Source organism: Ambystoma mexicanum, chromosome 2q (assembly GCF_040938575.1).
Source record: "Ambystoma mexicanum isolate Mex_15411 chromosome 2q, UKY_AmexF1_1, whole genome shotgun sequence".
Taxonomy (NCBI): Eukaryota; Metazoa; Chordata; class Amphibia; order Caudata; family Ambystomatidae; genus Ambystoma; species Ambystoma mexicanum.
Window position 1 is genome coordinate 186,018,864 of NC_090924.1, and position 12,616 is coordinate 186,031,479.

General features: G+C 44.4%; 3 non-coding genes across 3 annotated transcripts; all 3 read right to left on the minus strand.

Annotated features, from left to right (window-relative positions):
• Positions 1–2,515: 2,515 nt before the first annotated feature.
• LOC138570683 (U6 spliceosomal RNA) lies at positions 2,516–2,620 on the minus strand. Its single transcript, XR_011303719.1, has one exon. It is a non-coding gene; the product is annotated as a U6 spliceosomal RNA (small nuclear RNA).
• Positions 2,621–5,068: 2,448 nt separating this feature from the next.
• On the minus strand, positions 5,069–5,173 carry LOC138570685 (U6 spliceosomal RNA). The gene has a single exon (XR_011303721.1). It is a non-coding gene; the product is annotated as a U6 spliceosomal RNA (small nuclear RNA).
• A 5,489-nt stretch (positions 5,174–10,662) lies between these two features.
• Positions 10,663–10,767, minus strand: LOC138570687 (U6 spliceosomal RNA). The gene has a single exon (XR_011303722.1). It is a non-coding gene; the product is annotated as a U6 spliceosomal RNA (small nuclear RNA).
• Between the last annotated feature and the right edge of the window lie 1,849 nt (positions 10,768–12,616).

A 12,616-nucleotide genomic window follows, 5' to 3' on the forward strand; every position in this document is an offset into this window, starting at 1 on the left:
CAGCCTCAGAATCTCTTAAAGGATGGCTCAACATTGGTTGCTTTCAGGGCGCAATCGGGCAGCCTCTGGTGCTGGCGCCTTAAGGCAAGCGCAAAGGGAGAGCCAACCAAACCATTGATTAGGACCTCTGAACTTTCTGCCTGTGACATAAGGACATTTGATATGGCAAATCATTGACCAAACACCATTTATATGTTGGATGGTATGAAATTAAGAGGCAAACAGCAATACATCAGCATTCTTTTTCTGCCGTATTGATCCGGTCCTAAAGGGTTTGGTTTAATGGCAATTATATTTAAAGATAAACAGATTCATGCTGCAGGGTGCTTGCAAATTGACACACCCTCCCCATCACGAAGGCTGGGTGATGCAAGCGTGAGAGCATCACGGCAGACCCATAGACACGAGAAACACTCTATTCCTCTGAGTGCATGTGGGCCCATGGCTGGATCAAGGACAAGGCAAGAACAGGAGCTGGCTTAAGCTGTCAGCACCCAGGCTGCCCCATTGCGTGCTGCAAGCAACAGATGTTGGACCATCCCTTAAGAGATTCTGAGGCTGATTTCAATGTTAACTCTGCTGCTGATTTAAGGATTGCTTAACCTTCGACCCAAGTCTAGTTTGCTTGGCTAAGCCCTGAAAATCTTTTACAGCTTGTATTGGTGGGAGATGATGTGAATTTATAAAGAGCAACGGGATATGAGGCTTGTGTGCCACAAAATGCAGGTCTATGATCTTTTATATGAAAGCCACTTTGGAAAATCCTATTGAGAGCAAAAGGATTACACAAAAGGAAAGGGGGTCAGTGGGTGAAGAGATACAATTAACTGACTCACAGTCAGATGTGCTAAGTCCAAATCCTACCCGTTTCGACATTTTGTCCAGGTTTTTCGTTTCATTTCTTAACAGATCCATTCCTATGTACCTCTGTGCTTTTAACAGAGTTTTCATTGTAAGGGAGGGATATACAGTATGCCTTAAACATTCCTGGGCAGGGAAGACTCTCTGTAAAAGCAAGAGTAGCGTACAGCTTCATAAATAATCAGCAGGACCCTCTAGACCTTCCCCAAAAAACATGAAATGATTTCTCTGCATGTATGTGCGTTGAGCAGCGCAAGTCGTTTGGTTAATGCCAGTGGTTAAATGTCACTTTCCCACAGCGCAGAATAAAATCACTTGTACAGGTCCCTTCTGCAAAAGCATTACCGCTGTAGAAAGCAGTGAAAAGGTGAGGCAGTGTGCAGTCACCCCGACCCTTCACGGCCCTGATCGGCCACGATCGGCCAAGGACCTCTCTATGAGAGCTGAGGGTGGAATTTTTCTGGACCTCGGTAACTTAGGGAGACATGGCTAAAGGGTTCCTCAATCAACGGCCCAGCCTTTGCTTTGTGGCCTGTCCGAATATTTCTGTTCTCCAAATTATGTGCCGCTGCTCGGGTGTCATTTGGTGGGATGGAATGACCTCCCAGGAATGATCCTGGCAGATGATTTGCATAGGCACACCCCTTCTCCCTCTCTCTTAGCCCTGCTTTCTGCACAGTAGCAAGTATCTGGGGAAAATATAGTGGTCGAGGTGGGGTAGCAGTAACTAGCAACTCTGAGAAAGTAAATCTGGGGAGCTTGGCGACTTGTGGGGAACAACTGCAGAGCTCAGGTACTTTGTGGCACACGGAGGAGGTCTGTGGGATTTCAGTAAATTAGAGACATGCAACCTGGTCGGGAGTGCTTCAGGTCACCTTTGTTGCATGTTCCAAGCAACTCAACAAAGCATCAACAGGCTGAGATACCAGCCACAGAGCCTCTTTCCACTTGATTAAAAGCCTAAAATCTTTTCCATGTAAAAACATAGCCCCCCCGAATACCATATTTTCTTTGTTTTTTCTCTCTCTCTCTCTCTCTCTCTCTCTCTCTCTCTCTCCCTCCCTCCTTAACCTTCCCCCTCCCGCCCGCTCTCTTTCTCCCCCCGCCCCCTCCCTCCCCCTCTCCCTCTCACAACCATTTATTTTAAGTTTTCATGCACTGTAGCACATTCTGACAACGGTATTTCACAATGGGACTCTTTGAAAGTTACAGAAATCAAAAAAGAAACCAACCAACTAAAAGCAGCCAAAGCCAGAGTACACTGCTCAGCCCCAATTAAAGATTAAGGCCTAGAAGCAAGTAAAGCTGTAGTTCAGAACAATGTTTGCAAATAGCACCTTAAAGCAGTTTACGCTGGAGTGCACAACAAGGTGGAAACTGATAAAACGGAGTTTGGTAAAATGGGATAAAAAAACAAAAGAAGCTTGCCACTTCTAAAAGTACAAGTCAAGAAATTGAAGGAGAGGGGGCTGTTCATTCAGTCAATAGGACTCACAAGTAAAAGGCTCCTGAGGCATGAGTGTTGAATTTGGCGCAAAATGTAGTGTGTTGTCGTGTAATATGTATGAACATACAATTTCAATCTTCATTAAAAAAACATGTATTAAAAAATAAAGACTTGCAAATTAAGAAAGTTTCTGTCCTGTCATGTGCCAAAAATAGTGAATGCTTTACGAATGTGCGTGTCATCCTTTAGAGCAGGGGACAATTTAATGTTCACATTATCATTCCAATATTAGTACATGTGTTGCTGAAGCAAGTGCAAAGGGAGAGTCAATCAAACCATTGATTAGGACATCTAGTCAAAGGTTTGCCATACCAAATGTCCTTATGTCAGAGGGTAGAAAGTCCAAACACCATTTAAATATCGGGTGGTATGAAATGAAGAGGGAAACAACAATGAATAAGCATTCTTTGCTGCTGTATTGATCTGGTCCTAAAGGGTTTGGTTTAATGCCAATTATATTTGAAGATATACAGATTCATGCTCCAGGGTGCTTGCAAAATGACACCCCTCCCCATCACAATGGCTGGGTGATGCAAGCCTGAGAGCATCACAATAGACCCATAGACATGAGAAAAACTCTGTACCACTGAGTGTATGTGGGCCCATGGCTGTATCAAGGACAAGGCAACAACAGGAAGTGGCTTAAGGCATCAGTGCCAGAAGCTGTCCGATTGAGCCCTGTAAGCAATAGATGTTGGACCATCCTTGAAGAGATTCTGAGGCTGATTTCAATGTTAACTTTACTGCTGATTTAAGGATTGCTGAACCTTCGACCCACGTCTAGTTTGCTCGGATAAGGCCTGGAAATCTTTTACAGCTTGTATTGGGGGGAGATGATGTGAGTTTATCAAGAGCAACGGGATATGAGGCATGTGTGCCACAAAAAGCAGGTCTAGGATTTTTTATAAGAAAGCCGCTTTAAGAAGAGAACTTTGGACAACCCTACTGAGAGCAAAAGTATTACACAAAAGGTAAGGGGGTCAGTGGGTCAACGGATAGCACATTTGACTGTGAGTCCGTCTTTTGTAAGTCCAAATACTACCTGGTTCGACATTTTCCAGGCTTTTTGTTTCATTTCTTAACAGATCCATTCCTATGTACCTCTGTGCTTTCAACAGAGTTTTCATTGTAAGGGAGGGACATACAATATGCCTTAAACATTCCTGGGCAGGGAAGACTCTATGTAAAAGAAAGAGTAGCAGACAGTTTAATAAATCATCAGCAGGACCCTCTAGATCTTCCCCAAAAAACATAACATTATTTCTCTGCATGTATGTGCGTTGAGCAGCGCAAGTCGTTTGCTTAATGCCAGTGGTTAAATGTCACTTTCCCACAGCGCAGAATAAAATCACTTGTACAGGTCCCTTCTGCAAAAGCATTACCGCTGTAGAAAGCAGTGAAAAGGTGAGGCAGTGTGCAGTCACCCCGACCCTTCACGGCCCTGATCGGCCACGATCGGCCAAGGACCTCTCTATGAGAGCTGAGGGTGGAATTTTTCTGGACCTCGGTAACTTAGGGATACATGGCTAAAGGGTTCCTCAATCAACGGCCCAGCCTTTGCTTTGTGGCCTGTCCGAATATTTCTGTTCTCCAAATTATGTGCCGCTGCTCGGGTGTCATTTGGTGGGATGGAATGACCTCCCAGGAATGATCCTGGCAGATGATTTGCATAGGCACACCCCTTCTCCCTCTCTCTTAGCCCTGCTTTCTGCACAGTAGCAAGTATCTGGGGAAAATATAGTGGTCGAGGTGGGGTAGCAGTAACTAGCAACTCTGAGAAAGTAAATCTGGGGAGCTTGGCGACTTGTGGGGAACAACTGCAGAGCTCAGGTACTTTGTGGCACACGGAGGAGGTCTGTGGGATTGCAGTAAATTAGAGACATGCAACCTGGTCGGGAGTGCTTCAGGTCACCTTTGTTGCATGTTCCAAGCAACTCAACAAAGCATCAACAGGCTGAGATACCAGCCACAGAGCCTCTTTCCACTTGATTAAAAGCCTAAAATCTTTTCCATGTAAAAACATAGCCCCCCCGAATACCATATTTTCTTTGTTTTTTCTCTCTCTCTCTCTCTCTCTCTCTCTCTCTCTCTCTCTCTCTCACCCTCCCTCCTTAACCTTCCCCCCTCCCGCCCGCTCTCTTTCTCCCCCCGCCCCCTCCCTCCCCCTCTCCCTCTCACAACCATTTATTTTAAGTTTTCATGCACTGTAGCACATTCTGGCAACGGTATTTCACAATGGGACTCTTTGAAAGTTACAGAAATCAAAAAAGAAACCAACCAACTAAAAGCAGCCAAAGCCAGAGTACACTGCTCAGCCCCAATTAAAGATTAAGGCCTAGAAGCAAGTAAAGCTGTAGTTCAGAACAATGTTTGCAAATAGCACCTTAAAGCAGTTTACGCTGGAGTGCACAACAAGGTGGAAACTGATAAAACGGAGTTTGGTAAAATGGGATAAAAAAACAAAAGAAGCGTGCCACTTCTAAAAGTACAAGTCAAGAAATTGAAGGAGAGGGGGCTGTTCATTCAGTCAATAGGACTCACAAGTAAAAGGCTCCTGAGGCATGAGTGTTGAATTTGGCGCAAAATGTATTGTGTTGTCGTGTAATATGTATGAACATACAATTTCAATCTTCATTAAAAAAACATGTATTAAAAAATAAAGACTTGCAAATTAAGAAAGTTTCTGTCCTGTCATGTGCCAAAAATAGTGAATGCTTTACGAATGTGCGTGTCATCCTTTAGAGCAGGGGACAATTTAATGTTCACATTATCATTCCAATATTAGTACATGTGTTGCTGAAGCAAGTGCAAAGGGAGAGTCAATCAAACCATTGATTAGGACATCTAGTCAAAGGTTTGCCATACCAAATGTCCTTATGTCAGAGGGTAGAAAGTCCAAACACCATTTAAATATCGGGTGGTATGAAATGAAGAGGGAAACAACAATGAATAAGCATTCTTTGCTGCTGTATTGATCTGGTCCTAAAGGGTTTGGTTTAATGCCAATTATATTTGAAGATATACAGATTCATGCTCCAGGGTGCTTGCAAAATGACACCCCTCCCCATCACAATGGCTGGGTGATGCAAGCCTGAGAGCATCACAATAGACCCATAGACATGAGAAAAACTCTGTACCACTGAGTGTATGTGGGCCCATGGCTGTATCAAGGACAAGGCAACAACAGGAAGTGGCTTAAGGCATCAGTGCCAGAAGCTGTCCGATTGAGCCCTGTAAGCAATAGATGTTGGACCATCCTTGACGAGATTCTGAGGCTGATTTCAATGTTAACTTTACTGCTGATTTAAGGATTGCTGAACCTTCGACCCACGTCTAGTTTGCTCGGATAAGGCCTGGAAATCTTTTACAGCTTGTATTGGGGGGAGATGATGTGAGTTTATCAAGAGCAACGGGATATGAGGCATGTGTGCCACAAAAAGCAGGTCTAGGATTTTTTATAAGAAAGCCGCTTTAAGAAGAGAACTTTGGACAACCCTACTGAGAGCAAAAGTATTACACAAAAGGTAAGGGGGTCAGTGGGTCAACGGATAGCACATTTGACTGTGAGTCCGTCTTTTGTAAGTCCAAATACTACCTGGTTCGACATTTTCCAGGCTTTTTGTTTCATTTCTTAACAGATCCATTCCTATGTACCTCTGTGCTTTCAACAGAGTTTTCATTGTAAGGGAGGGACATACAATATGCCTTAAACATTCCTGGGCAGGGAAGACTCTATGTAAAAGAAAGAGTAGCAGACAGTTTAATAAATCATCAGCAGGACCCTCTAGATCTTCCCCAAAAAACATAACATTATTTCTCTGCATGTATGTGTGTTGAACAGCGCAAGTAGTTTGACATTTATCCACTGACATTAACCACTTTCCCACAGCGCAGAACAAAATCACTTGTACTGGCCCCTTCTGCAAAAGCATTACCTCTGTAGAAAGCAGTGAAAAGGTGAGGCAGTGTGCAGTCACCCCCGACCCTTTACTCCCCTGATCGGCCACGATCGGCCAAGGACCTCTCTATGAGAGCTGAGGGTGGAATTTTTCTGGACCTCGGTAACTTAGGGAGGCATGGCTAAAGGGATCCTCAATCAACGGCCCAACCTTTGCTTTGTGGCCTGTCCGTATATGTCTGTTCTCCAAATTACCTGCCGCTGCCCAGGTGTCAGCTGGTAAGATGGAATGACCTGCCAGGTAGGATCCTGGCAGATGATTTGCATAGGCAAACCCCCTCTCCCTCTTTATTAGCCCTGCTTACTCCACAGTAGCAAGTATCTGGGGAAAATATAGTGGTCGAGGTGGGGTAGCAGTCACTAGCAACTTTGAGAAAGTAAATCTGGGGTGCTTTGCGACTTGTGGGGAACTACAGAGCTCAGTGCCCAGAACTTTGTGGCACAGGGAGGAGGTCTGTGGGATTTCAGTAACTTGGAGACATGCAACCTGGTTGGGAGTGCTTCAGGTCTCCTTCCTTGCATGTTCCAAGCAACTCAACAAAGCATCAACAGGCTGAGATACCAGCCACAGAGCCATTTCCACTTGATTAAAAGCCTAAAATCTTTTCCATGTAAAAACATAGCCCCCCAACCCCCGAATACCATATTTTCTTTGTTTCCTCTCTCTCTGTCTCTCTCTCTCTCTCCCTTCCTCCTTCCCTCCCTCCTTCCTCCCTCCCGCCCGCTCTCTTTCTCCCCCCGCCCCCTCCCTCCCCCTCTCCCTCTCCCTCTCACAACCATTTATTTTAAGTTTTCATGCACTGTAGCATATTCTGACAATGGTATTTCACAATGGGACTCTTTGAAGGTTACAGAAATCAAAAAAGAAATCAACCAACTAAAAGCAGCCAAATCCAGAGTACACTGCTCAGCCCCAATTAAAGATAAAGGCCTAGAAGCAAATAAAGCTGTAGTTCAGAGTGATGTTTGCAAATAGCACCTTAAAGCAGTTTACGCTGGCGTGCACAACAATGGGGAAAGTGATAATACTGAATTTGGTCGAATGGGAACCGTGCCACTTCTAAAAGTACAAGTCAAGAAATTGAAGGGGACGGGGCTGTTCATTCAGTCACTAGGACTCACAAGTAAAAGGCTCCTGAGGCATTAGTGTTGAATTTGGCGCAAAATGTATTGTGTTGTTGTTTAATATGTATGAATAATATTTCTGTTCTCCAAATTGCCTGCCGCTGCCCAGGCGTCAGCCCCTATGAACATACAATTTCAATCTTCATCAAAAAAGATGAATTAAAAAATAAAGACTTGCAAATTAACAAAGTTTCTGTCCCGTCATGTGCTAAAAATAGTGAATGCTTTACAAATGTACGTGTCATCCTTCAGAGCAGGGGCCAATTCAATGTTCCCATTATCATTCCAATATTAGTACATGTGTTGCTGAGCTACATAGGAATGGATCTGTTAAGAAATTAAACAAAAAGCCTGGAAAAATGTTGAAACGGGTAGGATTTGGACTAACAATAAACTGACTCACAGTCAGATGTGCTATCCCTTGACCCACTGACCCACTTATCTTTTGTGTAATCCTTTTGCTCTCAGCAGGGCTGTCCATCCAAAGTTCCCTACTTAAAGGGGCTTTCTGATTAAAAAAAAATCCCAGAGCTGTTTTTTATGGCCCACATGCCTCATATCCCGTTGCTCTCGATAAACTCACATCATCTCCCACCAATGCAAGCTGTAAAAGATGTCAAGGGCATAGCCAAGGAAACTAGACGTGGGTCGAAGGTTGAGCAATCGTTAAATCAGCAGCAAAAATAACATTGAAATCAGCCTCAGAATCTCTTAAAGGATGGCTCAACATTGGTTGCTTTCAGGGCGCAATCGGGCAGCCTCTGGTGCTGGCGCCTTAAGGCAAGCGCAAAGGGAGAGCCAACCAAACCATTGATTAGGACCTCTGAACTTTCTGCCTGTGACATAAGGACATTTGATATGGCAAATCATTGACCAAACACCATTTATATGTTGGATGGTATGAAATTAAGAGGCAAACAGCAATACATCAGCATTCTTTTTCTGCCGTATTGATCCGGTCCTAAAGGGTTTGGTTTAATGGCAATTATATTTAAAGATAAACAGATTCATGCTGCAGGGTGCTTGCAAATTGACACACCCTCCCCATCACGAAGGCTGGGTGATGCAAGCGTGAGAGCATCACGGCAGACCCATAGACACGAGAAACACTCTATTCCTCTGAGTGCATGTGGGCCCATGGCTGGATCAAGGACAAGGCAAGAACAGGAGCTGGCTTAAGCTGTCAGCACCCAGGCTGCCCCATTGCGTGCTGCAAGCAACAGATGTTGGACCATCCCTTAAGAGATTCTGAGGCTGATTTCAATGTTAACTCTGCTGCTGATTTAAGGATTGCTTAACCTTCGACCCAAGTCTAGTTTGCTTGGCTAAGCCCTGAAAATCTTTTACAGCTTGTATTGGTGGGAGATGATGTGAATTTATAAAGAGCAACGGGATATGAGGCTTGTGTGCCACAAAATGCAGGTCTATGATCTTTTATATGAAAGCCACTTTGGAAAATCCTATTGAGAGCAAAAGGATTACACAAAAGGAAAGGGGGTCAGTGGGTGAAGAGATACAATTAACTGACTCACAGTCAGATGTGCTAAGTCCAAATCCTACCCGTTTCGACATTTTGTCCAGGTTTTTCGTTTCATTTCTTAACAGATCCATTCCTATGTACCTCTGTGCTTTTAACAGAGTTTTCATTGTAAGGGAGGGATATACAGTATGCCTTAAACATTCCTGGGCAGGGAAGACTCTCTGTAAAAGCAAGAGTAGCGTACAGCTTCATAAATAATCAGCAGGACCCTCTAGACCTTCCCCAAAAAACATGAAATGATTTCTCTGCATGTATGTGCGTTGAGCAGCGCAAGTCGTTTGCTTAATGCCAGTGGTTAAATGTCACTTTCCCACAGCGCAGAATAAAATCACTTGTACAGGTCCCTTCTGCAAAAGCATTACCGCTGTAGAAAGCAGTGAAAAGGTGAGGCAGTGTGCAGTCACCCCGACCCTTCACGGCCCTGATCGGCCACGATCGGCCAAGGACCTCTCTATGAGAGCTGAGGGTGGAATTTTTCTGGACCTCGGTAACTTAGGGAGACATGGCTAAAGGGTTCCTCAATCAACGGCCCAGCCTTTGCTTTGTGGCCTGTCCGAATATTTCTGTTCTCCAAATTATGTGCCGCTGCTCGGGTGTCATTTGGTGGGATGGAATGACCTCCCAGGAATGATCCTGGCAGATGATTTGCATAGGCACACCCCTTCTCCCTCTCTCTTAGCCCTGCTTTCTGCACAGTAGCAAGTATCTGGGGAAAATATAGTGGTCGAGGTGGGGTAGCAGTAACTAGCAACTCTGAGAAAGTAAATCTGGGGAGCTTGGCGACTTGTGGGGAACAACTGCAGAGCTCAGGTACTTTGTGGCACACGGAGGAGGTCTGTGGGATTTCAGTAAATTAGAGACATGCAACCTGGTCGGGAGTGCTTCAGGTCACCTTTGTTGCATGTTCCAAGCAACTCAACAAAGCATCAACAGGCTGAGATACCAGCCACAGAGCCTCTTTCCACTTGATTAAAAGCCTAAAATCTTTTCCATGTAAAAACATAGCCCCCCCGAATACCATATTTTCTTTGTTTTTTCTCTCTCTCTCTCTCTCTCTCTCTCTCTCTCTCTCTCCCTCCCTCCTTAACCTTCCCCCTCCCGCCCGCTCTCTTTCTCCCCCCGCCCCCTCCCTCCCCCTCTCCCTCTCACAACCATTTATTTTAAGTTTTCATGCACTGTAGCACATTCTGACAACGGTATTTCACAATGGGACTCTTTGAAAGTTACAGAAATCAAAAAAGAAACCAACCAACTAAAAGCAGCCAAAGCCAGAGTACACTGCTCAGCCCCAATTAAAGATTAAGGCCTAGAAGCAAGTAAAGCTGTAGTTCAGAACAATGTTTGCAAATAGCACCTTAAAGCAGTTTACGCTGGAGTGCACAACAAGGTGGAAACTGATAAAACGGAGTTTGGTAAAATGGGATAAAAAAACAAAAGAAGCTTGCCACTTCTAAAAGTACAAGTCAAGAAATTGAAGGAGAGGGGGCTGTTCATTCAGTCAATAGGACTCACAAGTAAAAGGCTCCTGAGGCATGAGTGTTGAATTTGGCGCAAAATGTAGTGTGTTGTCGTGTAATATGTATGAACATACAATTTCAATCTTCATTAAAAAAACATGTATTAAAAAATAAAGACTTGCAAATTAAGAAAGTTTCTGTCCTGTCATGTGCCAAAAATAGTGAATGCTTTACGAATGTGCGTGTCATCCTTTAGAGCAGGGGACAATTTAATGTTCACATTATCATTCCAATATTAGTACATGTGTTGCTGAAGCAAGTGCAAAGGGAGAGTCAATCAAACCATTGATTAGGACATCTAGTCAAAGGTTTGCCATACCAAATGTCCTTATGTCAGAGGGTAGAAAGTCCAAACACCATTTAAATATCGGGTGGTATGAAATGAAGAGGGAAACAACAATGAATAAGCATTCTTTGCTGCTGTATTGATCTGGTCCTAAAGGGTTTGGTTTAATGCCAATTATATTTGAAGATATACAGATTCATGCTCCAGGGTGCTTGCAAAATGACACCCCTCCCCATCACAATGGCTGGGTGATGCAAGCCTGAGAGCATCACAATAGACCCATAGACATGAGAAAAACTCTGTACCACTGAGTGTATGTGGGCCCATGGCTGTATCAAGGACAAGGCAACAACAGGAAGTGGCTTAAGGCATCAGTGCCAGAAGCTGTCCGATTGAGCCCTGTAAGCAATAGATGTTGGACCATCCTTGAAGAGATTCTGAGGCTGATTTCAATGTTAACTTTACTGCTGATTTAAGGATTGCTGAACCTTCGACCCACGTCTAGTTTGCTCGGATAAGGCCTGGAAATCTTTTACAGCTTGTATTGGGGGGAGATGATGTGAGTTTATCAAGAGCAACGGGATATGAGGCATGTGTGCCACAAAAAGCAGGTCTAGGATTTTTTATAAGAAAGCCGCTTTAAGAAGAGAACTTTGGACAACCCTACTGAGAGCAAAAGTATTACACAAAAGGTAAGGGGGTCAGTGGGTCAACGGATAGCACATTTGACTGTGAGTCCGTCTTTTGTAAGTCCAAATACTACCTGGTTCGACATTTTCCAGGCTTTTTGTTTCATTTCTTAACAGATCCATTCCTATGTACCTCTGTGCTTTCAACAGAGTTTTCATTGTAAGGGAGGGACATACAATATGCCTTAAACATTCCTGGGCAGGGAAGACTCTATGTAAAAGAAAGAGTAGCAGACAGTTTAATAAATCATCAGCAGGACCCTCTAGATCTTCCCCAAAAAACATAACATTATTTCTCTGCATGTATGTGCGTTGAGCAGCGCAAGTCGTTTGCTTAATGCCAGTGGTTAAATGTCACTTTCCCACAGCGCAGAATAAAATCACTTGTACAGGTCCCTTCTGCAAAAGCATTACCGCTGTAGAAAGCAGTGAAAAGGTGAGGCAGTGTGCAGTCACCCCGACCCTTCACGGCCCTGATCGGCCACGATCGGCCAAGGACCTCTCTATGAGAGCTGAGGGTGGAATTTTTCTGGACCTCGGTAACTTAGGGATACATGGCTAAAGGGTTCCTCAATCAACGGCCCAGCCTTTGCTTTGTGGCCTGTCCGAATATTTCTGTTCTCCAAATTATGTGCCGCTGCTCGGGTGTCATTTGGTGGGATGGAATGACCTCCCAGGAATGATCCTGGCAGATGATTTGCATAGGCACACCCCTTCTCCCTCTCTCTTAGCCCTGCTTTCTGCACAGTAGCAAGTATCTGGGGAAAATATAGTGGTCGAGGTGGGGTAGCAGTAACTAGCAACTCTGAGAAAGTAAATCTGGGGAGCTTGGCGACTTGTGGGGAACAACTGCAGAGCTCAGGTACTTTGTGGCACACGGAGGAGGTCTGTGGGATTGCAGTAAATTAGAGACATGCAACCTGGTCGGGAGTGCTTCAGGTCACCTTTGTTGCATGTTCCAAGCAACTCAACAAAGCATCAACAGGCTGAGATACCAGCCACAGAGCCTCTTTCCACTTGATTAAAAGCCTAAAATCTTTTCCATGTAAAAACATAGCCCCCCCGAATACCATATTTTCTTTGTTTTTTCTCTCTCTCTCTCTCTCTCTCTCTCTCTCTCTCTCTCTCTCTCT